The sequence below is a fragment of the Podarcis gaigeae genome (genome assembly GCF_964106915.1).
Source record: "Podarcis gaigeae genome assembly, chromosome: 7".
Classification (NCBI taxonomy): Eukaryota; Metazoa; Chordata; class Lepidosauria; order Squamata; family Lacertidae; genus Podarcis; species Podarcis gaigeae.
In genome coordinates, this window is record NC_139683.1 from 2,123,578 (window position 1) to 2,148,301 (window position 24,724).

At 45.9% G+C, this 24,724-nt stretch overlaps 1 protein-coding gene and 1 long non-coding RNA gene across 2 annotated transcripts in view; one reads left to right on the forward strand and one right to left on the reverse strand.

Annotated features, from left to right (window-relative positions):
* Positions 1 to 6,655: 6,655 nt before the first annotated feature.
* LOC310849355 lies at positions 6,656 to 7,044 on the reverse strand. Its single transcript, XR_014566891.1, has 2 exons — positions 6,923 to 7,044; positions 6,656 to 6,741 (listed from the first exon to the last, which is right to left on the reverse strand). It is a non-coding gene; the product is annotated as an uncharacterized lncRNA (long non-coding RNA).
* Positions 6,959 to 24,724, forward strand: part of TRAF6 (TNF receptor associated factor 6) — a 31,699-nt gene continuing 13,933 nt past the window's right edge. The window contains exon 1 of the mRNA XM_083749226.1: positions 6,959 to 7,204. The gene's annotated coding sequence lies outside the window, so the exon portion shown is untranslated. The remainder of the gene's footprint in view (positions 7,205 to 24,724) is intronic.

Sequence of the window (24,724 nt, forward strand, 5' to 3'; positions counted from 1 at the left end):
CTTAACCTGAGGTACCACTATTTAAATTGCAGCAGTCCACATAATATGAAAACCCTGTTCACCCTTTTCAGCATGTCAATAGTTTGTTGTATTCCTCTCCTGCCAAATACTTTGAAACCAAAAGTTCTCTTTGGGAAAATTCTGTTATTTTAGTTTTGTACTAGTGGGAAAATTCCAGCATAGAAATGGTAGAGAATTTATGCAAATGCCCTCTGCATCATAGCTGGATTAGTTGTGCTTTACCCTGTGGGGAATAAAATCCAAAAGGTGTTTTCTTAGCTGTCATGAGTCAGTTTTAAACAATTTGCAAATTTTCATCTAGACTTGATAAAACAAGACTTTCCATATCAATGTGCAAACCCACAACTGAAATTAGAGTAAGCCATGAAATAGTCTGTTAAAACTAAAAGACATTTCATGTAATTAAGATTCCTGAGGGGATTTTGTAATTAGTTATGGTTTATGTGCATAAGTGCAGTTTGAATGCCACTTGTTCAAGGAAGTTTGCTTCCTTTATTATTATACCTAATTGCTTCATTTGTCCCAGTCAGATCTAAATTACTTAACTTCATAAAAGAGGAAACTTTCTAACCTAATAGTTGTGTGTTTCCTTACAAAGTAACATCTGATACCTTCCCATATTTAAAAAGCCCGTCCCTTGAAAGAACCTCTGAGGTTTCTCTTCACATCCTTACTTGAACATTTTAAATGTGGGTTTCCCTGAAGCGGCTTAGAAAAGTTGTCATTACTGGAAGAGAATTCAAAATGTTTTATAACATGCTCACTTTTAAACATGAGAACATTTATTTTTGTATAGATATTAATGGGCTGTTTTAAAAAATGTTTTTGTTTTTTTACAAAATATGAAATGTGTTGCTCATATTTAAATAAATATAAAAAGTGGCAATTATCAGTGCCGCGTTAAGGGTATTTCACAGCTGTGTGTTCAAATAACAGCTTGCTTTGCATTTGCTCCTCATTTCTCCAAAATTGATTTGAAAATGAAGGGACCTACAGTTAAAAATGTGGCATACACACAAATGCCAGCAAAAGCATTGTTGGCACCCAAACCCAAACCAATGCAGAAGGGGGCCCTAGTTCAAAAGGGTAATGGACCGACATTTGGAGGAGGACCTCAGAGGTGTAGCAGAACCCTTAGTCTCGGAAGTGCAAACTTTCCTTCTCCTTTCTTAGCATCAAGGTGCTCTGGCAGTTCTTGTGTACATTGTTATCCAGTGGGGGGGGGGGGAGAACCTTGTGCAAGAAACTCATGGTTACATCTACCCCGTACATTTAAAGCACATGGCTTCCCTAAAGAAAATGGGCTTTTCCTTTTCTTTAGGCCTCTGGGTGGAAGGTATGTGGTTTTCCTTGTTTGTTTCCTAGTTCGCGGGGTGATGGAGACAGTTGTATTTTGATTTCCTTCCCCAATGAGAAAGCGTGATAGCCTAGAATGCTAGGAAATGTGGGTCTTGAGGCCTTTGGATGCCGTATGAGGTTCAACTGGGTTGCTATGATTTACCTCCGTTTTGTTAAATTTACTTCAGTGTTGGGGCTCAGGAGGAGGAGAGGCTGTAGGCCTGGACAGAAGGCACTGCAGCCAATTTTGGGTTTCCCATCCTTGATGCATGTAAAGTACTTTGAGTACAAAAAAAAGAGAGGTCTGGTGTAAATTAAAATTTTAATAAATAACAGCAATAACATAAAAGTGAAATGCCCCAGGTCCTCATCTACAGTGGTACCTTTGGTTAAGTACTTAATTCATTCCAGAGGTCCGTTCTTAACCTGAAACTTCTTAACTTGAAGCAGCACTTTAGCTAATGGGGCCTCCTGCTGCCGCTGCGCCACCGGAGCACGATTTCTGTTCTCATCCGGAGCAAAGTTCTTAACTCGAGGTAGTAGTTCTGGGTTAGCAGAGTCTGTAACCTGAAGCGTATGTAACCTGAGGTACCACTGTATTCCTTACTTTTGTATCTTCCATATCCAAGAGAGAAACTTCTATGTGTGATTATGCTTTTTGTGAATGATAAGCCATTTACTCATGTCAAACTCAGAGCATTATTCAAAGGCACTGCCAGAAGATGGCACTATCAACATAAGGAATTGGCATTTATCCTATCTGCTCTAAAACATTTCCCAGGAGAGCAGACACACCAGCCCCTTGCAGTAAAAACAAAGACGACTTGTGGTACCTTAAATATTATAGCATATTATTAATATTTTATATAGCTGTATATCAATATTTTTCTGGATAGTTTACAAGCAAAACTTCAGTAAGAATAGTAAAGGTAAAGGGACCCCTGAGCATTAAGTCCAGTCGTGACCGACTCTGGGGTTGCCGGTGCTCATCTCGCTTTACTGGCCGAGGGAGCCGGCGTACAGCTTCCAGGCCATGTGGCCAGCAGGACTAAGGCGCTTCTGGTGAACCAGAGCAGCGCACAGAAACACTGTTTACCTTCCCCGCTGAAGCGGTACCTATTGATCAACTTGCACTTTGGCGTGCTTTCGAACTGCTAGGTTGGCAGGAGCAGGGACCGAGCAACGGGAGCTCACCCCGTTGCAGGGATTTGAACCGCCGACCTTCTGATCAGCAAGTCCTGGGCTCTGTGGTATAACCCACAGCACCACCCGCGTCCCTCAATAAGAATACAGCAAAATAATAATTGAAATAAACAGTGTTCGAACCAAGCTAACATTTATGGAAGACAAGACTCGGTTTCTCCGGAGACCTCAATATGAGGAAAATTCCAGCTGCCTTTCTAAAATGCCTTAAGGAAGCATGCATGCTCAGTCTTACAGCTCGGAACAGGACACAGATGGTATCTAGGGTATGCATCTAGAAGCCAATCGCTGATCAGCATTGTCAGATTGCAGAAGGCGATCTATGGATGCCATAGCACCGGTATAACTTGTTCCTGAATGGTTGGAAAGTGGTTGTTGCTTGTTGGCATCTGTCTCTGGAGAGAGTAGAGTACGCCTTCACAGGTGAAGTCAAAGCGTAGGGGCAGGGGTCAGCAAACATTTTCAGCAGGGGGCCGGACTATATTTTGAAAATAAAAATGAATTCCTATGCCCCACAAATAACCTAGAGATACATTTTAAATAAAAGCACACATTCTGCTCATGTGAAAACACACTGATTTCCCGACCGTCTGCAGGCCAGATTTAAAAGGCAATTGGGCCGGATCTGGTCCCCGGGCCTTAGTTTGCCTACCCATGCACTGGGGCATTAGAGTGCCTGCTGTGGCTGTGGAGACCAATACAGAAGAGACAGGTTTTGCTGGAGCTGGGACAGATGAAGGTGTCTGGTGGTGCTGCTGCAGATGCACATGGCGTCGTTTCTTCTCAAAAAGGTGTTGCCCTGTAATGATGGGTGACAATGGGGGGAAAAACTGGTTGCAGAAATCTTTTAAGCAATGGACACTATTTTTTCTAAACTTCCTTTCCTAAGTGCTCACAGACCGACTATTTAATTATCTATTCCTACTGCAAAGTGCTTCAGTGGGGGCACCAGCCACTGTTCCTAGCTGGTGGAAGGAGACATTGCTGCTGCTTTGGCCTACAGTGGTACCTCGGGTTACAGATGCTTCAGGTTACAGACTCTGCTAACCCAGAAATAGTACCACAGGTTAAGAACTTTGCTTCAGGTTGAAAACAGAAATCGTGCTCTGGTGGCGCGGCAGCAGGAGCCCCCATTAGCTAAAGTGGTGCTTCAGGTTAAGAACAGTTTCAGGTTAAGAACGGACCTCCGGAACAAATTAAGTACGTAACCAGAAGTACTACCGTACTTGCTTGCCCCTTACCTGTGGGCAGCAGAGCAGGAGGTCTGGAGAAGATGGACTGACTAGCCACATACATTGCCACCACCATTATTTTACCTTCACCCTAGGGTCAGATGATAGCCGCTGCAGGGTAGCGTTAAGTAGGACCTGGGAGAGACCTGGGTTCAAATCCCCACTCAGCCACAAGCTCACTGGGTACAACCTTGGGCCAGTCACTGCCTCTCAGCCCAACCTACCATACTTTTCCGTCTATAAGATGCCCCCTTGTATAAGACACACATACCCATTTTAGGTGACTAAATTTTTTAAAAATGAGGGGAGATGGCCCAAAGTTGTTGAGGCTCTCCCCCCCCCCCCCCCAGCTGCGGGCAGGAGACACTCCCTAGATCGTTTCCCATGCACAGCAGCATCGGGTGAAATCACGCTCCCTCCAGCCATCCAGTTTGCAGGAGCGCAACCTCCCACGATGCCACTGCGCATGGGAAATGATCCAGGGAGTGCTTCCTGTGCGCAGCGGCATCGGGTGAATTTGCGCTCCCGTCAAAGAGCTGGCTGGCGGTGCGCAGCTTCTCCCCACCACGCAGCTGTGGGCAGGAAACACCCCCCAGATCGCTCCCCAGTCACTGCAGCATCAGGGAAAGGCGTGCTCCCGCCAACCGAATGGCTGGCGGCGTGCCACTCCCCCCCCATGCCACTATCCGTGTATTGGACAACCCCCGTTTTTTGATGTGGTTTTTGTGTCAAAAAGCCTTGCTCAAAACACAGAAAAATACGGTACTTTGTAGGGATATTGTAGGGATTAAAAGAGGAGGGAGGAAGAACCGTACATGCCATCTGCAGACCCTACAAGTGTCCTTATTTTTCAGGGACAGTCCCAGATTTACAGAAGCTGCCCCGGTTTCTGATCTGATCCCAGAATGCCCCACTTTTCCTTAGGATGTCCCTACTGGAGAAATGTTGGGTGATATGGGGTTATCCGACCCCTGAACCATCTGAAGCCAGCCCTGTATAGGGAAGTTTTAAAAAATGTTTAATGTTTAATTATTTTTTAAGATATGTTGGAAACAGCTCTGAGTCGCTGGGGCAACGCAGTCATAGAGAGGTGGGGTATAAATAATACAATTATTATATAATAGGACATGGGTAGGCAAACTAAGGCCCGGGGGCTGGATCTGGCCCAATCGCCTTCTAAATCCAGCCCGCGGACGGTCCAGGAATCAGTGTGTTTTTACATTAGTAAAATGTGTCCTTTTATTTAAAATGCATCTCTGGGTTATTTGAGGGGCATAGGAATTCGTTCAATCCCCCCCCGGCCCCCCACAAGGTCTGAGGGACAGTGAACCGGCCCCCTGCTGAAAAGGTTTGTTGTAATAGGACATCCCTGTTTTCATCAGAAAAATGTTGGAGTACGATCTTGGCGCATTTGTACCCTCTCTCCAGCCAAAAAAGGCTCATCAGAATGGCAATACATACAACCAGAACAAGATTGCTGAGTTTTGGAATATGGTGTTTGCTGAGATCTTGCTGATAACTGAACAAACAATTACTCCATCCTTTTATCTGGCACTTTTGAACCTGTATGTGGGAACAAGAATGGGATTTGAAAAGTAAATAACATTTCTCCCCTCTTAGCAGCAGCCCAGGGCTGCATTGCCAATCACTGGAAGACTCTCAATGACCTGGATTGCTGGTATTCAAGGCAATTTGCCTTTTTGGAAAAGATACCTATATGCGTGCGCAACTGTCTGGCTCATTGAAGACTATAAAGAAACTTTATTCCCAGTAATGACAGAGCTCACAGGCAGAGAGCACTTTTATTTTTATACGTATTTATTGTTTGCAAAGGGATTTTATACGTATTTATTGTTTGCCTTGTGATTCTTACCATTTTTTAAATTCTTCGTTTTCTTTTTGTTATGTTTGCAGTTTTCTTTCTATTCTTTTTGTAACATATCAAATTAATATATTTTTTTTAACAACACAAAAGGGAAAAGGGGCAGGGAGGGAAGAGGAAAAATCAATGGCAAAACTCAGATACTGGTTTTTTCTAAACATAAATATGATTGTTTCCCCACCCCATGATTTTTAGCTGCTCTTATCCTACCGGTAATCTGCCTTGAGTCCCTGTCAATTTCATTGTTCTGTATGGGACAATGACAATAAAGATATCGTATCGTATCGTCAGGGACGCAGGTGGCGCTGTGGGTTAAAGCCTCAGCACCTAGGACTTGCCGATCGAAAGGTCGGCGGTTCGAATCCCTGCGGCGGGGTGCGCTCCCGCTGCTTGGTCCCAGCGCCTGCCAACCTAGCAGTTCGAAAGCACCTCCAGGTGCAAGTAGATAAATAGGGACCGCTTACCAGCGGGAAGGTAAACGGCGTTTCCGTGTGCGGCTCTGGCTCGCCAGAGCAGCGATGTCACACTGGCCACGTGACCCGGAAGTGTCTCCGGACAGCGCTGGCCCCTGGCCTCTTAAGTGAGATGGGCGCACAACCCCAGAGTCTGGCAAGACTAGCCCGTACGGGCAGGGGTACCTTTACCTTTACCTTTATCGTATCGTCAGGGGGGAAAGGCGGGTAAATTTTAAATAGTATTCCAAATACATGGGCAGAGCTGCCCCCCAAGTAAAACAATAGAAATACTAAACGGACCAATCACGTCGGTTCTCACCCCCCCAACAAAAATCCCGTCTACGCCCATGTTTAAATGTATTAAATTAATATATCAAGCCGAATAAAATATGAAATGCGTATGTGCCGCCGGCGCGCTTTCTCACTCGGCTTCCCCTCCGTGAGGCGAAGCGGGCGCCTGGCGGGACACAAACACATATCGAATGACGTTTAAAGGCATTAAGTCAATATCCTACCAATAAAGATCAATTTATAAATATCAATAATATTTAATGAATAAATATTAAGTGTGTTAAAGTGGGTTCCGCCGCGCTGAGGGAAGAGCGCAACTCTCGGCCTTGTTTTCTTTCCCTCCGTGAGGAGAAGCGGGCGCCTGGCGGGGCACAAACACATATCGAATGACGTTTAAAGGCATTAAGTCAATATCCCATCAATAAATATCAATAATATTTAATGAATAAATATTAAATGTGTCCAAGTGGGTTCCGCCGCGCTGAAGAAAAGAGCGCAACTCTGGCCTTGCCGTCTTTCCCTCCGTGAGGTAAACAGGGCGGCGCTGTGAGGCGCGCGGCCTCCTTCGCTTTCCCCTCGGCCTCCCTCCTCGCTGGGCGGCGGCGGAGGCGGAGGAAACTCCTCCCTCGTTGCGCCGCTTCCTTCCCTCCGGCTTCTCCCGGCCTCCGCCTCTCTCTCGCCCGGGCCATTTCCACAGATGAGGACGAGTCACCTGGCCGAGAAGAAGGCGGCGGCGGCGGCGGCGGCGGCAACGGCAACCGGGCTGAGGTAACCGGGCTGAGGTAAGCGCCGGCTTCCCGGGCCGGCTTGGCTCTCTCCGCCTGCCCGCCCTATCTTGCCTCGCAGTTTTGCGGCCATGGCTTCCGCCTCGCCTCCTCGCGGTCCCCACAGCCCAGGAACGCCGCCCTCTTCCCCGGCCGGGGAGACCCGGCTCAGGCGGGCTGCCCTCGCCTGACAAGGCCTCGTTCGTTCTTCGGGGTCCAGGCCCGAAGGTCGCCCGCGGGCTTCGCTTCTCCTCCTCCTCCTCCTCCTGGGGAGGTTTCGGTTCCGCCGCGCCTCCTCCTCCGCCGACCTGTTTTGCGCCGGCTTTCAGGATCGCTCTGCGCCCTTTTTGGTGCGCGTGGACGCGGAGGAGGCCCGTTTCTCCGTTCCCAGCAAGGCCTCCTCGCCTTGGGGAAGGAGCAATCGGGGGTCTCTTGGCGAGGGAATGTGGCTTTAAACCTTATATATATATATTTTGGGGGGCTTTTGGCCTTTTCTCACATTTGCTTTCCCTCACGGTAGATCAGTGATGGCGCCACCTGTTTTTGGGGACTACAACTCCCATCATCCTTGACCACTGGTCCTGTTAGCAAGGGATGATGGGAGTTGTAGTCCCAAAACAGCTGGAAGGCCGAGTTTGCCTGTGCCTGGTCCAGATCATGCCTGGTCCTCTATGGCAGGCATCCCCAAACTTGGCCCTCCAGATGTTTTGGGACTACAATTCCCGTCATCCCTGACCACTGGTCCTGCTAGCAAGGGATGATGGGAGTTGTAGTCCCAAAACAGCTGGAAGGCTGAGTTTGCCTATGCCTGGTCCAGATCATGCCTGGTCCTTTATGGCAGGCATCCCCAAACTTGGCCCTCCAGATGTTTTGGCACTACAATTCCCATCATCCCTGACCACTGGTCCTGTTAGCAAGAGATGATGGGAGTTGTAGTCCCAAAAACAGCTGGCGGGCCAAGTTTGGCCTTCACTGCTGTAGATCCATTGGGTGGGTGTGGTGAGTCGTGTTTCATTCTCCTCCTTGCACAAACCAAACTAGATGACTAGCTGAGCAACTGCGGGGGAAAAGGTTTGTAGGGTGAGCCTTGAGAAATTCTTTTTTTTTAAAAAAAACCCAACCTGGTCCAGGTTATCAAGTTATCAAGGCAGTTTTATCTGTTTCCGCCCTGTTCCCATCCTAGGGGTTGGTAAAAAAACCTAGGGCTTAAAAACAACACAAATTGCATTGCATGGGGTTGGACTAAATCATAATAATTATTATAATTATAATTATTTATTATTTATACCCCGCCCATCTGGCTGGGTTTCCCCAGCCACTCTGGGTGGCTCCCAACAGAATATTAAAATCACGATAAAACATCAAACATTAAAAACTTCCCTGAACAGGGCTGCCTTCAGATGTCTTCTAAAGTCAGGTAGTTGTTTATTTCCTTGATATCTGATGGGAGGGCATTCCACAGGGAGGGTGCCACCACCGAGAAGGCCCTCTGCCTGGTTCCCTGTAACTTGGCTTCTCGCAGGGAGGGAACCACCAGAAGGCCCTCGGCACTGGACCTCACTGGGTCCCTTTCAGCTCCACAGTTCTATGATTCTATGAAACACATGGTTACATTATTCCATTTTTATTCTTTTTACGTTTTATATGAACTTACAAAGTTATGCAAATAATTAAAAGCTGGTGGATCCTGCTCAGCCACCAAGTGAAAAATCCTTTGTTGCTTGTGTGGTGGTTCATTTGCTTCTAACTGGATAAGGCCTGTGGTATCAGAGAGCTTGCTGTTTTATTTTATTGTTAACAGTCTGGCCTGTACCAGTGTCCTTAGGGCTAGCTAGCAGCAAGGAATGAAAATTTGGGGGAAATTTGAAATTAAATAACAATAAAAGAGCACCGAAACAAAATTGCATGGAGTAAAAATAAAGCTATTATTTATTTCAGTACAGCGAAGGGATGGAACTGGCAGAAGCTGATAGTCTTAGGCAATGGCATTACAACCTGGTGCTGTTAAATGCCTACCTATGCATGGGCGTAACCAGGATTTTTGTCAGGGGGCAGGCCTTTTGTTGCGGGGGGGGGGGACCTCAGTTTGCTATGTATTTTTATTGACTGATTGGGGGGCAGTTGCCCCCCCGCTACACCCATGTACCTATGCACATTATTGACCGTTCATCTGGAAAATATTCAAGCTTGCCCTCTTGATGAAACCTTGAGGAAGAGAGTTCTGTCTAGATATAGACACATTTGGTACTGCAGATATCAGGACACATTTTCTGCTGATTCCCTGAGATGGTAGTGAATATGACGCTTTGAAGAGTGTAATTGAGTACAAGAGAGGTCTGCCTCTTAAAGTTGTGTAGTGCCAAAGCCACTTTCCAAAGGGTTCAAGGTCAGTCCCATGGTTTCTAGAAAACAGTTTAAATCCAAACAATTAAAACGTGTGTTTGAAACTGATGCCCCATGAAGTTTCTGTGCAGTTACCCAGGGTGGCATCGTGTAGTGTTTGTCCAATAGTATAATAATAATAATAATAATAATAATAATAATAATAATAATAATAATATTTATACCCCGCCCATCTGGCTGGGTTTCCCCAGCCACTCTGGGCAGCTTCCAACTGATTAAAAACAGAATAAAGCATCAAACATTAAAAACTTCCCTAAACAGGGCTGCCTTCAGATGTCTTCTAAAAGTCTGGTAGTTGTTTATTTACTTGACATCTGATGGGAGGGCATTCCACAGGGCAAGCGCCACCACCGAGAAGGCCCTCTGCCTGGTTCCCTCCAACCTCACTTCTTGCAGGGAGGGAACAGCCATAAGGCCCTTGGAGCTGGACCGCAGTGTCCGGGCAGAATGATGGGGGTGGAGACGCTCTTTCAGGTATACGGGCTTTAAAGGTCAGCACCAACACTTTGAATTGTGCTCGGAAACGTACTGGGAACCTAACTCTGAGTGCAGCTTAGTAAGCCTTCACTGGGTTCCAGAGGTTATAGTAGGAATGTGCAGTTTAAGGCCAGCAGGCCAGATGTGGCCCTTCTGGCCTCTCCACCTGGCCCTTGGGACTCTTCCCCAGGCCACACACACACCAGCCCTGTTCCCCCACCATCCTCAGTGCTTTGCCTGACTGGGCTGTGCCTTGGGACTGTGATAGGGCTCTTGTTTGTCTGGACAGAGGCTGGGGAGGCATGTGCCTGAGTGCAGAAGCCCCTGGCTTTCGTGTGGCTAGAATGTTGCCTGCTGTGTGAAAGTTTGCATCCTGCCACTTCCCTCTGGCCTTGGCCACAGCTGGTGTATAGCCCTTGGATGGGTCGAAAAGGGTTCTGAACCCTTTTCAGGCAGAAGTACTGCTGGTAGGCTCCTTGTCAGTGGCAGTCTACTGAAATTCCCAAACTGAAATTTTCCAGGATCCACTGGATCTCAAGCCAGCTCCACTCCTGTGCAGTCCTCCCAACCATTAGGCCGGCTAATGTGCTCAGTGCTCAGCCAGGATTTGGATTGCTCTGCTAAGGTTTTAAAGGACCTAGATCAATACTAAATATTGTTGTACCATTGTACATACTTAAGCCATCAGTGATTTTAATATCAAATTGTGCATTGTTTTGAGGTTAAAGGAAGAACCTTTCGACACCTTTTGTGCGTGGCACACAATCTATTATGGTTTCTTGTTGAAGAACAGGGTGCTTCCATCGCATAAAATTGTAAAATGAAAGGATTTTTTTTAATGCAGAAAACAGGTATCTGGTGTTTGCTTTTTGGCTCAAGTGACAGAATAAATATAGGTTATTAAATCTGTAAGTATTAGTGAGGCCAGGATAGTAATACAAATCTTGGAAGGGACGTGAAGTAACTTTATAAAGGCAAATATGAATGTAAATTGAGTTCAGGATGCTGACATTCTCCCTGCAACTCTTTATGAAGTGGTCTGCTCCTTGTAGAGAGAAACATGTTGTGGCTTGGCTGGTTTGTAGGTCTGATTTCTCAATGGGGAACTCTTAATTTGTAATCTTGGGTCTTACAATAAGTATTTTATGAAAGTATATTGCCTTCTTGAGAAACTTCTTCACAGAAGTTCACAGACCTTACAAATGTATTGTAAAGTATTTGTCAATCTGTGGGAGCTGATGTCCTATGCACTGTAGATGAGGAAAATGTGAAGAGTAGGAAAAAGTTCATAATGTATTTCTGTGTAGGCATGCACCTCCTTTATTGTAGGAGATTCTTGTAATGGATGTTATGTGGACACTCTGTTTAATGAGTGTATTTTAGAAAGCAATAGTTTGATCGTCTTCTAAAAATTCGTAACTGGATGGCTTTGAAGTGAACCAAATCAATCAGCTGGTAAATAAAGCAGTGTCTTTTAATTTTAACCAATATAATAACTTTTGATAGTTACTGGTATAAATAAAGGGTTGTGGATTTTTTTCATCTTGTGAGCAACCTTTTGGGAGCTGCATGCAGGGCCAGAGACGAAAGTAGGCAGAGAAACAGATACGACTCTTTGTACAGAAGGCTATATCCCTATTCCCAACCATACATCATCATTTCTCAATCCTCTGCCCAAGCAAGAGGCATTCTCTCAGTTCAAGGACACATTTCAGAGGAAAAAGCATTCAATGGGTGAAGGGGTATGGCCTCAGAAAAGGCCTAGGGGTGTCGAGTTGCAGCTCGGCATTCAAGGAAAAATCAGTCTCACACCATAGTAGGTTCCGAAATATGGCCGCCCCTAGGGCTCATGCAGCACAGCTTTTATTGTGTGAAATCAGAAAGATACAAAATACAAGCCAAGCAATTTGTTCTAGCAAGCAGATAAGGACCTTCGCACTAGATCAGGCCATGCCACGTTAGCCAATCATATAGGACAGCACGAGCTGTCCACGCACTGTTCATGCTCCAAGGATGCTTCTAGCTATGAAATCACCCTGTAACAATAAGAACCTTGCTTATGCTCTCATGTACAAGCAATCATTTTCCCACATATCCCCTTTTCTTGTTTATACTATTAGAGGAAAAGAGGGACCATTAGTCCAATTCGTACACTTCATTGCCTAAACGTCTACACTTTGCAACATAAATTCCTCTTGTAATCCCTGTGGTGGGCCGTGGTCGGTACCACCATGCAGTGCATTGGGAAATCAAAGAGGGTATGCATTGAATGCAACAACACACCATAATGAAACCAGCAACACATGCAATTACAATCAATAATATTTTTCTTAACCATAATCCATTAGGTAACCAAGAAGACAACCATTCCCATGGATCAAAACCTTCAGGTGGATTCAAAGGATTATGGGCTATCATTTGTTCCATATGATCAATAGTAGCAGAGATATTGGTTGATTGATCAGTTATATACATGCAGCAATGAGAATGAATTAAGGCACAAATTCCACCTTTAGAAGCAAGGATCACATCTAAAGCATAATGATGTTGAAGAACTACATTTCTTATTTCTGATATTTCTTTGTTAATCATTTTTAAAGCCAAAAATGGTGGAATTAAACAAATTTTCTGTCCAGTTTGCCAATTTATGCAAATCACGGTAATTCATGGCTGCACCTAAAGAAGGCAGAAGGGACCTAGAGATGGCCGTCCCTGTATATTGAGAAATAGGTGATAGTACTTCCCTTCTGTTACGCAAACGGACCGCTGGGAGCTTATCTATTTTATATACCAAGGGTACTACTATACCTAACGTGCAGGTACCAGAAAAGGCAGAGGGGATTTCTTTGTAGGCACGTGTGCCACAAAATAACCATAAATCAGATTGAAGCAAACATGTAGTTCTGCTGCTCTTTCTCATCCAGTCGAACCAAACATAAAAGTCTCTACACGCAGCTTGTTGTTCATAGGTCATGTAAGTTGTGACATTATTAATTAAAACCTTTGGTCTGCCACTCATGGTTGTAACATTAAGAAAACAAGAAGATCCATTAATGTATTCATGTGTCCAATTACAATATGGATAATGACCTAAAAATTTTTTGCTATTGTGATTAAAATGAAAACAATAAGGAGCTAATTCTACAAGCGATAGAAATACAGGAGGTAAACTTATGCGATCGTCCTTCATATTATTGCTAATCTTATATGAAGCATTTATAGGAATACCATGTAATAGAATGCCAGATCTTTTTGATTGAGGAGGGATATGCATACACATCCAACAATCAGAAAGGTTAAGCATAGAAGCAAAATGATTAATGTCTCTAACGTAAGTATTGTTAGTCCAAATCTGATGATAAAGTTCAGGCCTCCTGGCCTTCTGCAAAAAAGCAGCACGACGAAAGCGGCGTTTTACAAAGTTCACGGAGAGGCTCCATCCGTTTGAAGTGGAATTGTGGGGCCACTCAGGATGATGCCATATTGGTTGCTCGGGGGGGCAATAAGGGTGAGAATGGTAAATTATTCCAATAGCTGTTTCCGAGCAACCTGCGTGATATTTCGTGGCTCGATTGTTGGCATGTAAAAACCACAAACCAGGAGAAGCCACACAGCCATTCCTGCAGATACAGGAGCCCATTTGCTGTAAATAGGCCTCATGTACTGCTCCGTGCACTGTTGAGCCAAAAATCCAAACCCAACGAAACGTGGAGACACAGATGGGATGGTCGCTATTGGGGGGCAAAACCCAAGCGATGCCGGTCTGACGAGGGCATCCTTCAAAGCCAGGTTCATTTCCCAGACAAGAGGTGGCAAAACTGTAACGATAAGTGGTAGAAACGGTGGCTTCCCAGGGGGAAGGGGGGCCAACGCGATAGGGTTGAAGACGGCCTTTCAACGTGCCAGGAAACACTGGAACCGCTGTGGAAGCTGACTTTATCCAGGGCACATCAATATGGCGATGTCTCCAACTGCAATGCGGGTTGAGGTCAGGTGAGAGGTCATCACTGGCAAACAGCGTAAAATACGGTTTCAAGGTGCTGGTGTCTCCTTGGGCGAAGACGAGGCAACAGAAGAGCGCCAGGGTCGAACGCAGCGGGCTGGAACCCATCGGGGAACTCCGTCTACGTCAATTGCCGCAAACCCGCGACCCCAGGAAATCAAGGAAGTTGGACCCTTCCACTGTGGATCTGGAAGCAACCTGTAAGACACTAAAGGGCGTTGCAATACTTCCTCCTTCCGGAAATGAAGTTCAGCAGGCGTAAAATCTTTATTGTGGGGATACAAGAGATGATTTAAAGTAAACAATACTTGATGTACAGCATTAGGTATTTCAGATACAGTAGGCGATCGACCTCCCAATTGCTTGTTGAGAAGGGTCTTAAAGGTCAAATGAGAACGCTCGACTATCGCCTGCCCTGTAGAATTGAAAGGAATGCCATGAGTCAACCGTATATCCCACAAAAAACAAAAATCAGAAAAGGCCTGAGAAATGTACGCAGGGCCATTGTCAGTTTTTAAGGTATGGGGTTTTCCCATAACAGCAAAACAGCGCATTAAATGTTGAATAACATGTCGAGTGGTCTCTCCTTTGAGAGGAGTGGCCCAGAGATAGCCAGAGGCAGTGTCCACAGTGAGATGTACCCTAGAAAATGGAGCCAAAGAAGGCGTGTGGGTGACATCCATTTGCCAAATTGCCAGAGGATGCAGGCCTCTAGGGTTAACTGCATCAAAAGGAATAACTATGGGAGATTTAGCGCATACTGCGCACTGTGACACAATGTCTCGAGCTTGAGAAATGGGCAGCGAGAAAGATTTCGCCAAAACTTTAGCATTTTGATGAAATACAGAATGACTTTCAAATGGGTCTGAAAACAATGAAAAAATACCATTTTTCAAAGCATGGTCTGCCCGGGCATTACCTTCTGCCAAATACCCAGGGTGGCCAGTGTGAGATCTGAGATGGGCAACATAAAACTGACAAGTTCTAGCTTGTACCAAGTTCTGCAAAGTGGAAAACAATGTAAACAAATTTTTGTCAATAGCAGGAGTGATATAAGACAATGGTAAGACATTCAAAAGATTATATACATACTGAGAATCCACAAGGAGATTGAAAGGGATATTAGCAAACTGTTGAAATGCCAAAATTACAGCTGCCAATTCAGCACGTTGTGCTGAGGACTGCTCAGTAGTATACAAACTTTTCCATCCCCCCTCCTCTTCCCACACCACCACCCCTCTGGATTTATTACCATCAGTGAACACAGTAAGGGCGGAGGGTAAGGGTAAGGGGGACAAGGCAGTTCGTAGGACATAACGTAGCCCTGTAAGGAAAGACAAACGAGGGTCTCTAGGAGGATTGTGAATGATATTTCCCAAGAAATCAGCAAAAGCTACTTGGGTAGAAACGGCTGTCATCATCAGATGCTGAAATTCTTCCTGTGAGAAGGGCAGGTACACTGACTGTAAGTCCATTCCAGAGAGGGCAAGGGCTCGATGTCGGCCCTTAACAACAAGGTCCATGACGCTGTTGTGTGAAGCGTACACGTTCCGCGGAGGAGTATGAGGCAAGTGAAGCCACTCCACAATAGACACAGTCCCAGGCTTTTGGCCTGTGGTGTACAATATAGCTGTTGGAAGGAGCGGGGTGGCAAATACTGCAAGTGATAATTGCGCCATGGAAAGAGAAGGAATCCTGTCCACCATACATCTGCGGAGATGGTTGTTCACAGAGGTTAAAGCCTCTTCCATTGCAGAGGTGACTGTGATCTTGTCCGCTGGATCCTTATGTCCTTTAAGGGCAGAAAATAGTGGAGACAAAGTAGAGGTGGGCAGGTCCAAATAACTCTTTATCCAATTCAGCTGTCCAAGGAGTTGTTGTAAATCCACCAGTCTAAGGTGACCAGGAAACTGTAGTTGAGGTGTAACTGGGATGGCTGCAGATGCTGTCAGCTTGTGTCCCAGGTACGTAATAGGTAAGGTCCGCTGAATTTTTTCTCTAGCCACTGTCAATCCTGCTTGCATCAAAGTATGGATTAAGTCCTCGAGAAGAGCGTCAGGGATGTGTGATGAGGAAATCAAAATATCATCCATGTAATGACAACAGATGACCGCTAGGTGGCGCTCACGGAATGGTTGAAGCGCCTTATCCACAAAATACTGGCATAAGGTCGGAGAATTTTTCATACCTTGTGGGAGAACCGTCCATTGATAGCGCTTGGTTGGTTTGGAGTTGTTCAGGACCGGCAAGGTGAATGCAAAACGCTGTCTGTCTTGTGGTGCCAAAGGGATAGAAAAAAAACAGTCCTTGAGATCGATGACTGCAAGCTGATGGTCTTGTGGCAACATGTTGGGATTTAGGATGCCAGGTTGGAAGGTCCCCATAGGGCACAATTGGTTGTTAACCCTTCGTAAATCGTGCAAAAGACGGTATTGTCCAGATGCCTTTTTTCTGATGACAAAGATGGGTGTATTCCATGGGCTGGTGGAAGGTTCAATATGCCCCAGTTCAAGTTGTTCCGTAATTAACTGGGCTGCCACTGCAAGCTTCTGTCTAGGCAAGGGCCACTGATCCACCCATACGGGGGTGTCTGTGGTCCAGCAGAGAGAAAGCGCAGTCCGGGGCATGGCAGGGGCAGCCCTCAGCATAAATTTGTAGAAATTGTAGTTTCCGCTGCAGCAAGCAGATCTCGCCCCCAAAGGGAGACGGGAATGTCCAGAACCAGTGGTAAGATAGTCATCTCAAAGCCTTGTGAGCCTTGAATCAAAATAGGGTTCCTGCTGCGTCGGGCAGCTGCAGCGCCACCAACGCCAATAACAGAAGAAGCTGGCTCAAGTGGCCAGGCGGAGGGCCAATCCTTAATAGCAATCACAGAACAGTCTGCCCCCGTGTCCAAAACCCCTTCAATCGTGCGACCCCCAAGGGTCATCTGGATCTTTGGACGCTTCTCTGTGACTGGGAAGGTAGCAGCAACAAGGGGGTCATGGTCCTGGGTTGGCCCTGGGACGCATATGAGCTTTGCTATAGGAGAACCTGATTGCAAACGTGCCTGGCGATCAGAAAATACAGTCACATAGGGGTCATTTTGTTGTAATCCATGTAAAACATCTGGAACAAGGTGAATCCCATGCTGCAAAACCTCTGACAGTGGAAAAACAAGGCACTGTGCTGAAGAAGAAAAACCAGCCTCTAATGACACTCTGACTTGGTGTGGTACATAGGGGACTGGCAGGTATAAGTCCTGAATTAAAAGGAGGCGGGGCAAGGCCGGAGGTGAGATGGCTGAAGAATGCGCTGGATCCCCTATTGTTGAGCCTGGGCCCGGGGTGGGCCCGACTGCCGGTTTCCCGTCGGTTGATTTTGCTGGTTCTGTTGAGGCGTGGCGGAGCGACACTGATTGGCCCAGTGGAAACCTTTTTTGCAAATGGGGCATTTTGTGCTAGGACGACTTTGCTCTGTATTAGATCTGCACTGTGCACGAAAATGGCCCACTTTGCCACATCCATAGCAGGTTTTATCCTTTGCAGGATTTTTGGACACAGTGGAGGATAGAGCTGCGGCTAGCAAGCGAGCTTTATGTATCTCAGTCCCCACCGATTGGCAGGCTTTAAGCATATCTGCAATGGCTACATTGGGAGTTGCCAGCAAAGGGCGTAGTGCTTGCTTACAGTCCTCATTCGCATTATCAAACGCAAGCTGGCGGACAATCACTGCTTGGGCTGCTACGTCCTGAACTTGCCGTTTAAGGGTGTTATACAAGCGATCGACAAATTGTCCATAGGGCTCTGTAGGACCTTGTCTAACGCTCCCCCATCGGCCATCGCGCTCAGTTTTGTCATCAGGGACAGAAGCCAAGGCCTCCTGAGCAGCAGCCGTAGTGGCCTCCCAATATTGAGGATCGAGAGTTAGTTGTTGGGCAGCAGTAAGAAAATTGCCTCCTCCCGTTAATCCATCGAGGACATCAGCTTGGGTTAACATGACGGGGGGTTGCGGTGGTGCGGCACCAGCAGCGGCAGCAGCCAAAGCAGCCTGATGATTAGCCAATGCAACATTATTAAGATTATTCCTAATCCCATCTGCACGACGTTGGCAGGCCCAGTGCCAAGCTTGTATAAACAAAATCATTTGATGAGGCTGCATTACAGTGCGGGCCAACAGCTTAACATCCTCTGGTATCAAATTTTGTTGAAAAATAGTGGCAAACAAGCCCAAGGTGTAAGGAGATTGCAAGCCATTGTTCTGGACAGAGGAATACAGTTCTTTTATGAATCTCAAATCAAACTGTTCGTGCCGGGCTGGGCCTCCCCCTGGCGCGGCAGGAGCAATCACAGGAAAAAGATTAGGAGTTGTAGAATCAAAAGCTAGCAACGGAGCAGCGGCGCGAAGAGATTCTTGAAGTGGGGTGGAAGCGGTGCCAGATGCCTTGGGCGGAGGAGGTGGAAGAGCGGGGGGTGCTGCAGAATTTGAAGAATGCAGGGGAGTGACAGGAGGAGCCGAAGGGCAAATGTCCGGTGGTTTAGGAGGCAGGTTTGAGGCAGGCAAAGCGGGAGCTGGGAGGGCAGGCGAAGAAGCTGTTGCGGCAGCCAGAAGAATGTTTGAAGGAGTTAAGCACGACATAGCTTTGTAGACGTTAGACCAGGCATGCAAAACTTTGACATCAATCTGAGGATGATTTTGAAAGAAGTGTCCAATTTTTTTCCAATCGTCTAACGCATAATTTCCGTCCTGGGGGAACCAGGGACAGTGAGTGTCCAGGGCTATTATAAGGGACTTAAGGTCAGCTTTCTGAACAGCAAGGTTGTTACTGGCCAAAAGGAATTTAAGGTCTTTATAAAATTTTTTCTGTGGTGCAGAGAGAGACTTTCCCATGATTGCAAGAGTTGCAAAAGAGCAGGGAGCACTTACCGGAGGGATCCTTAGGAGGATGAGGGAGGCGCCTTTTGCCCTGTCCGGGCGGAGATAAGTGCTGATAAATCCGTAACGTAGTCCAGAATCACATTCACACGGGAGCTCTCACCGGGGATCCACAACGTGGATGAACGACGCGTCTGCAGTCCTGGCAGGCGAGGTGAGGCTGAACGTTGTAAAACAGCATGAAGTCCGAAAGAAATCACACGGGAGCACTCATCAGGGATCCACTACGTGGATGAACGACGTGTTGGTGAGCGCTGAATAAGACAACGTGAAGTCCGAAGGCAGTCACACGGGGCACCAATTGTCGAGTTGCAGCTCGGCATTCAAGGAAAAATCAGTCTCACACCATAGTAGGTTCCGAAATATGGCCGCCCCTAGGGCTCATGCAGCACAGCTTTTATTGTGTGAAATCAGAAAGATACAAAATACAAGCCAAGCAATTTGTTCTAGCAAGCAGATAAGGACCTTCGCACTAGATCAGGCCATGCCACGTTAGCCAATCATATAGGACAGCACGAGCTGTCCACGCACTGTTCATGCTCCAAGGATGCTTCTAGCTATGAAATCACCCTGTAACAATAAGAACCTTGCTTATGCTCTCATGTACAAGCAATCATTTTCCCACATAGGGGCCTTACAGTTGGGCCATATTAAGGTAAAGGGACCCCTGACCATTAGGTCCAGTCGTGGCCGACTCTGGGGTTGCGGCGCTCATCTCGCTTTATTGGCCGAGGGAGCCGGCGTACAGCTTCCGGGTCATGTGGCCAGCATGACTAAGCCGCTTCTGGCGAACCAGAGCAGTGGACGGAAACGCCGTTTACCTTCCCGCCGGAGCGGTGCCTATTTATCTACTTTCACTTTTGACGTACTTTCAAACTGCTAGGTTGGCAGGAGCAGGGACCGAGCAACGGGAGCTCACCCCATCGCGGGGATTCGAACTGCTGACCTTCTGATTGGCAAGTCCTAGGCTCTGTGGTTTAACCCACAGCGCCACCCGCATCCCACATTGGGCTATATTACCCTGGTATAAATGCTCTTTAGAAGAGGGGATTCATTCCCATTCTTTCTTGTAATAGACCTATAACGCTTAAAGTGGTTATTCAAGTCAGGGATGGGAATTCTGTGACTTACGGATCTCCTTAAGCCCACCAGCCTCTCCATTTTGCCCAGCTGGCCATTTTGGCCAGGCCATGTTCACTTGCTGTGCAGGTACAGGTGGAGCTTGGATGAAAGGCGCTTGCACAGTGCTTGCCAAGAACCCAACAATTGGCACTTCAGAAGCGCTTTGCAAGCACACTTAAGAAGCACTAAGTACAGGGCTCGCAAAAGCAATCAGCTGATTGTTAGGTGGTTTGGAAGCTTCCAGTTCTTGAAGCAGCTTTTAAAATGGAACATTTTTTCCTTTCCAAAGGAAGCAGTTTGTAGTCAAAAGTGCTTCCCCCAGTTCTTTGAATGCACGCTGCTTTCTCAGCAGAGGGAAAGAGTATTTCCCCTCAGCAGAGGCTTCAAAAAGTCTCCCTCTGACTGATGATCAGCACCCAATAGGCAAAGTTGGGCCACGGTGAAGATAAGGTTCTGGCCCGTTGACCAGATCTGGTTCCCTATCCCAGGTCAAAGTGGGCAGAATTATTTGGAGGACACCTGTTTGGTTCTCAGGATATCAAATAACTAATGAATGAAATGCTCTATCCAGTTGTTCCTTTTTAATTAATGTTGGTAACAATGAGGATATCTGGAATAGGATATCATTTAATTTTCTTGTTTCTTTTTCTTTCACATTTGAACTCTGCCTTGCGATTTCTTTATAAATCATATTGTGTATGCAGCATTCATGAATTAACCTGATAAGAGATGTTTGCTTACTGGCTTAGATTAGTATATGAATACTGAAATGGAAAGGAACACACTAAACAGACCATAATCCCTGAAACATTTTAAATACATTAGGCACAAGACCTACATGCATAAAGCTGTCTTCAGTTTCCTTGTTTATCTGAAACACAAACTGAAACTTGCCTAACACTTTCAGGTGCTTCTTAAACAAACCTGGGGATTTCCCTCATTGGTAATAACTACAAACATAAATTAAACCTAATCATACTGACTTTCCAGTACACTACTGTGTAGTTAGGACTCTGCCTGGGCTCTCTTACCTACCATCTTGTAGAAAGAGGGCTGCTTCATCTACTGTGTATTTTGGACAATGGTTTGTCTCTCCTCTATGAGTTTGAACGCCTTTTGAGGTATCACTGGCAGACTGCATGAAGATTCCTAAGATGGGGGTTGAGGTTGGGTTACCAACTCCCATTTTGAGTTAACATGGCAGGCCTAATCGCCACTTTGGTGTAACTTTGCCTTCATAGGTTTGGCAGCCTCTTCAGATATTATCACCAAAGTTGGCATGAGGGTTCCTGAGATGAAGGCGGCAACATTTGTTGACATTTGGACAAAGCACCATTTTGAATCAAGATGGCAAACCAAAACATGACTTTGATGTGACGTTACCCAGGTCCAACCTGAAAAATTATACTGTCCATTTAAAAATCACAGTACAGTGGTACCTCAGGTTACATACGCTTCAGGTTACAGACTCTGCTAACCCAGAAATAGTGCTTCAGGTTAAGAACTTTGCTTCAGGATGAGAACAGAAATCGTGCTCTGGCGGCGCGGCAGCAGCAGCAGGAGGCCCCATTAGTTAAAGTGGTGTTTCAGGTTAAGTACGGACCTCCGGAACGAGTTAAGTACTTAACCCGAGGTACCACTGTATGTATTTGGTTTCTAAAAAAAATGGGCAGTGCTGAGCCGTCTTCATTCGTGTAACAGGAGGTTATTCTTGAGACCTTTCAACATTTCATAGTGGTAGATTAAGATTGCTTCTGTACACAAGGGGTTTTGCAGTCCACTAGTGTGGTCTGATGGACAGTGGTGGGCCAATACCATCTAGTCTCAAATACAAGAGTGGGTGGCGCTGTGGTCTAAATCACTGAGCCTCTTGGGTTTGCCGATCGGAAGGTTGGCAGTTCGAATCCACTCGACAGTGGTAAGCTCCCATTTCTCTGTCCCAGGTCCTGCCAACCTAGCAGTTTGAAAGCATACCAGTGCGAGTAGATAAATAGTTACCACTGTGGCAGGAAGGAAAACGGTGTTTCTGTGCGTTCTGGCACTTATCACAGTGTCCCATTACACCAGAAGTGGTTTAGTCATGCTGAACACATGACCCAGAACAGCTTCTGCAGACAAACACCACCTCCCTTGGCCTGAAGCGGGATGAGCACCGCCCCCCAAGTCGCCTTTGACTGGAGTTAACTGTACAAACCAGAGATCCTTTACCATTACCTTTTTTACCGAAGTCTCAAAGACGCCACAAGGAGTAAGAAACTGAAAGCTGCTGTCTCCAGATGACAAGAGAAGGGAGGCAGGTTACTTGCTGCCAGTGTTTGAAATCAGCAGGTGTGAGGTGCATTTTGCACCTGGATTTCAACCATTTGCAACCAAGTGAACATTCCTGGGCACCAGAATGGCGCCTGACATCTCCACCATCTTGAGGTGCATGCCTGGGGATCGTTGGATCTGGACTCTTTTCATGCACTAGCACCCCATCCTGTAGAATTTGATCAGTTAAATTTTATCTGCCCAATCGGAATGAATTTCTGGAACCGGTTTGCTTTTTCTGTGCAGCCTAAGCAAGAGTAGTCACCGCTAGGAAAAAGAGCTTGGGGTAGGCCAGGTATGTGGACTGTCCCTGGATCAAGAGACTTCTCAAGGTTGTCATCTGAACTGAGAATCAATCACAGTCCAAAATTTGAAAAATAAGACTTTAGTCCTGCCCAAAAATGGCAACTAGATATTCCGTTTTGGCGACTGTAACCTTGGTTTAGGGAGCCATTTGACTCCTAGCTTATATATCTGAGTTTGTAACACTGCTTGCTGCAGGGTAAGGGATGCGAAAAAGACACCTGTATAGTCATACCTCGGGTTACAGACACTGCAGGTTGCGCCGACCCCGGAAGTACTGGAATAGGTTACTTCCAGGTTTTGGCGCATGCACCGAACCCTAAATTGCGCTTTTTGCATGCGTCGAAGTGCCAAATCGCGACCCGCATGTGCACAGACGCGGCGCTGCAGTTTGCGAATGCTGCGGGTTGCAAACGTGCCTCCCGCGCGGATCACATTCGCGACCTGAGCGTCCACTGTATATGCAGTATATTGTGTTTAACACACACACACACACAACAGCTGATACATTTAAAACAAAACTCAAGTAAGAGAAGAACATATTTGGCTAATATTGCACATTGGAGTCTAAATGTTTTTATGATAGTTTTTCTGAAGTGAAGACATTCCCTTAAAAGCAGTAGAAAGTTTTGCCGACTTTGAGCAAGATTGAGCACACAAAACTTAATGCACCTGATGAAATGAGCGTTGCCCCTCAAATCAGGGTGTATTGACAGGAAAAGTCTATGTGTGTGGTAGTGGGATTCTCCAGCTTTTTCAAAATACTGAATAAAATTAATCATGAAGACAAAATCCCCACCATTTCAAGTAAAGCTAGAACTCTTTGTTCAGGAAACTCCCACAAAGAAAAACATTTGTGTGCAGTACTAGAAGCTGAAGCGTCAGTGGTGGTTTTACAAAGCAATTGTTGCTGTTTGATTTTTCTCTTTAATCATTAACCTTATGCTAGAAAGTAATTGCTGCTATTGATGGGCAATTCTCAGGTTCAGAAATATCAATACTGTTGTCCCGGGTAGGTGTTTGGAAAGGTTTTGTTATTGTTTACAATAGGCAGTCCTGAGATTTTTTCCTTTTTTATTTTATGCCCTCCGGTCCACTTCTGTTGCTTTCCTGTTGGTATATCACCTTCTGTTGAGAACGTGAAGCTGTCTAGGTTTGTTGCAGATAATCCCTCTTATACGCAAGGTGGTAACGGAATGGAGGAGCTGCTGACAGGAGGCTACATAATGGGAAGCTGATCCTATAATCACTACAATTTAGTATTCTTGTTATTATATTATTTATTACATTTCCATACCGTCCTTCATTCAGAGGATCATAGGGTGGTTTACAATATAAAAACACAAAAATGCATACCATAATAATAAACAAACAGTAACCCCACACATAGTTCATAAAGCCATAGATTGTTTCAGTAGCCAAAAGCCTGAGAGAAGAAGGCATGTAAAGGTGTGCAATGAAGGTGCCAAGCAAGCCTCCATGGGGAGAGCATTGCACAAGCAGGGAGACACCACAGAAAAGGCCTCTTCTCGTGTTGCCACTCTTTGGACATCTCATTGATGAAGAAGGGTCTCAGATGATGATTATGGGGCCAGTTCATATGGTATACAAAGTAGTATGCAAAGTAATTCTCTTTTCTCTCACCACTTTTTCTCACTAAAATTTAGTTCTGTATTGGTAAATGACATCGGGGAAAACTTTTTAAAATGGGTGTTTTGTTCTACTTTATCTCAAATGAATTGGTTTTTGGGGGGCGTGTGTGACATATTCTTGAGCTTTGTCAGGGTACAAGGAACCTCATGAAGGTGACTCAGAGCCTCTAATGAGCCTTCATTCTGGTGCATGAACTTAGCTTGCTAGTTTTTCCTGATCTCATGTTCCAGCACAGGGTCACCTGGAGCTGCTGGGCTGCCTGTAGGGAGTCTCATACCTTGCATGTTCTTCACACAGATATATGATCTCAGCTTCAGTAAAACGTTGCCAAGCTTTCTGTTTCTCGTGATCTA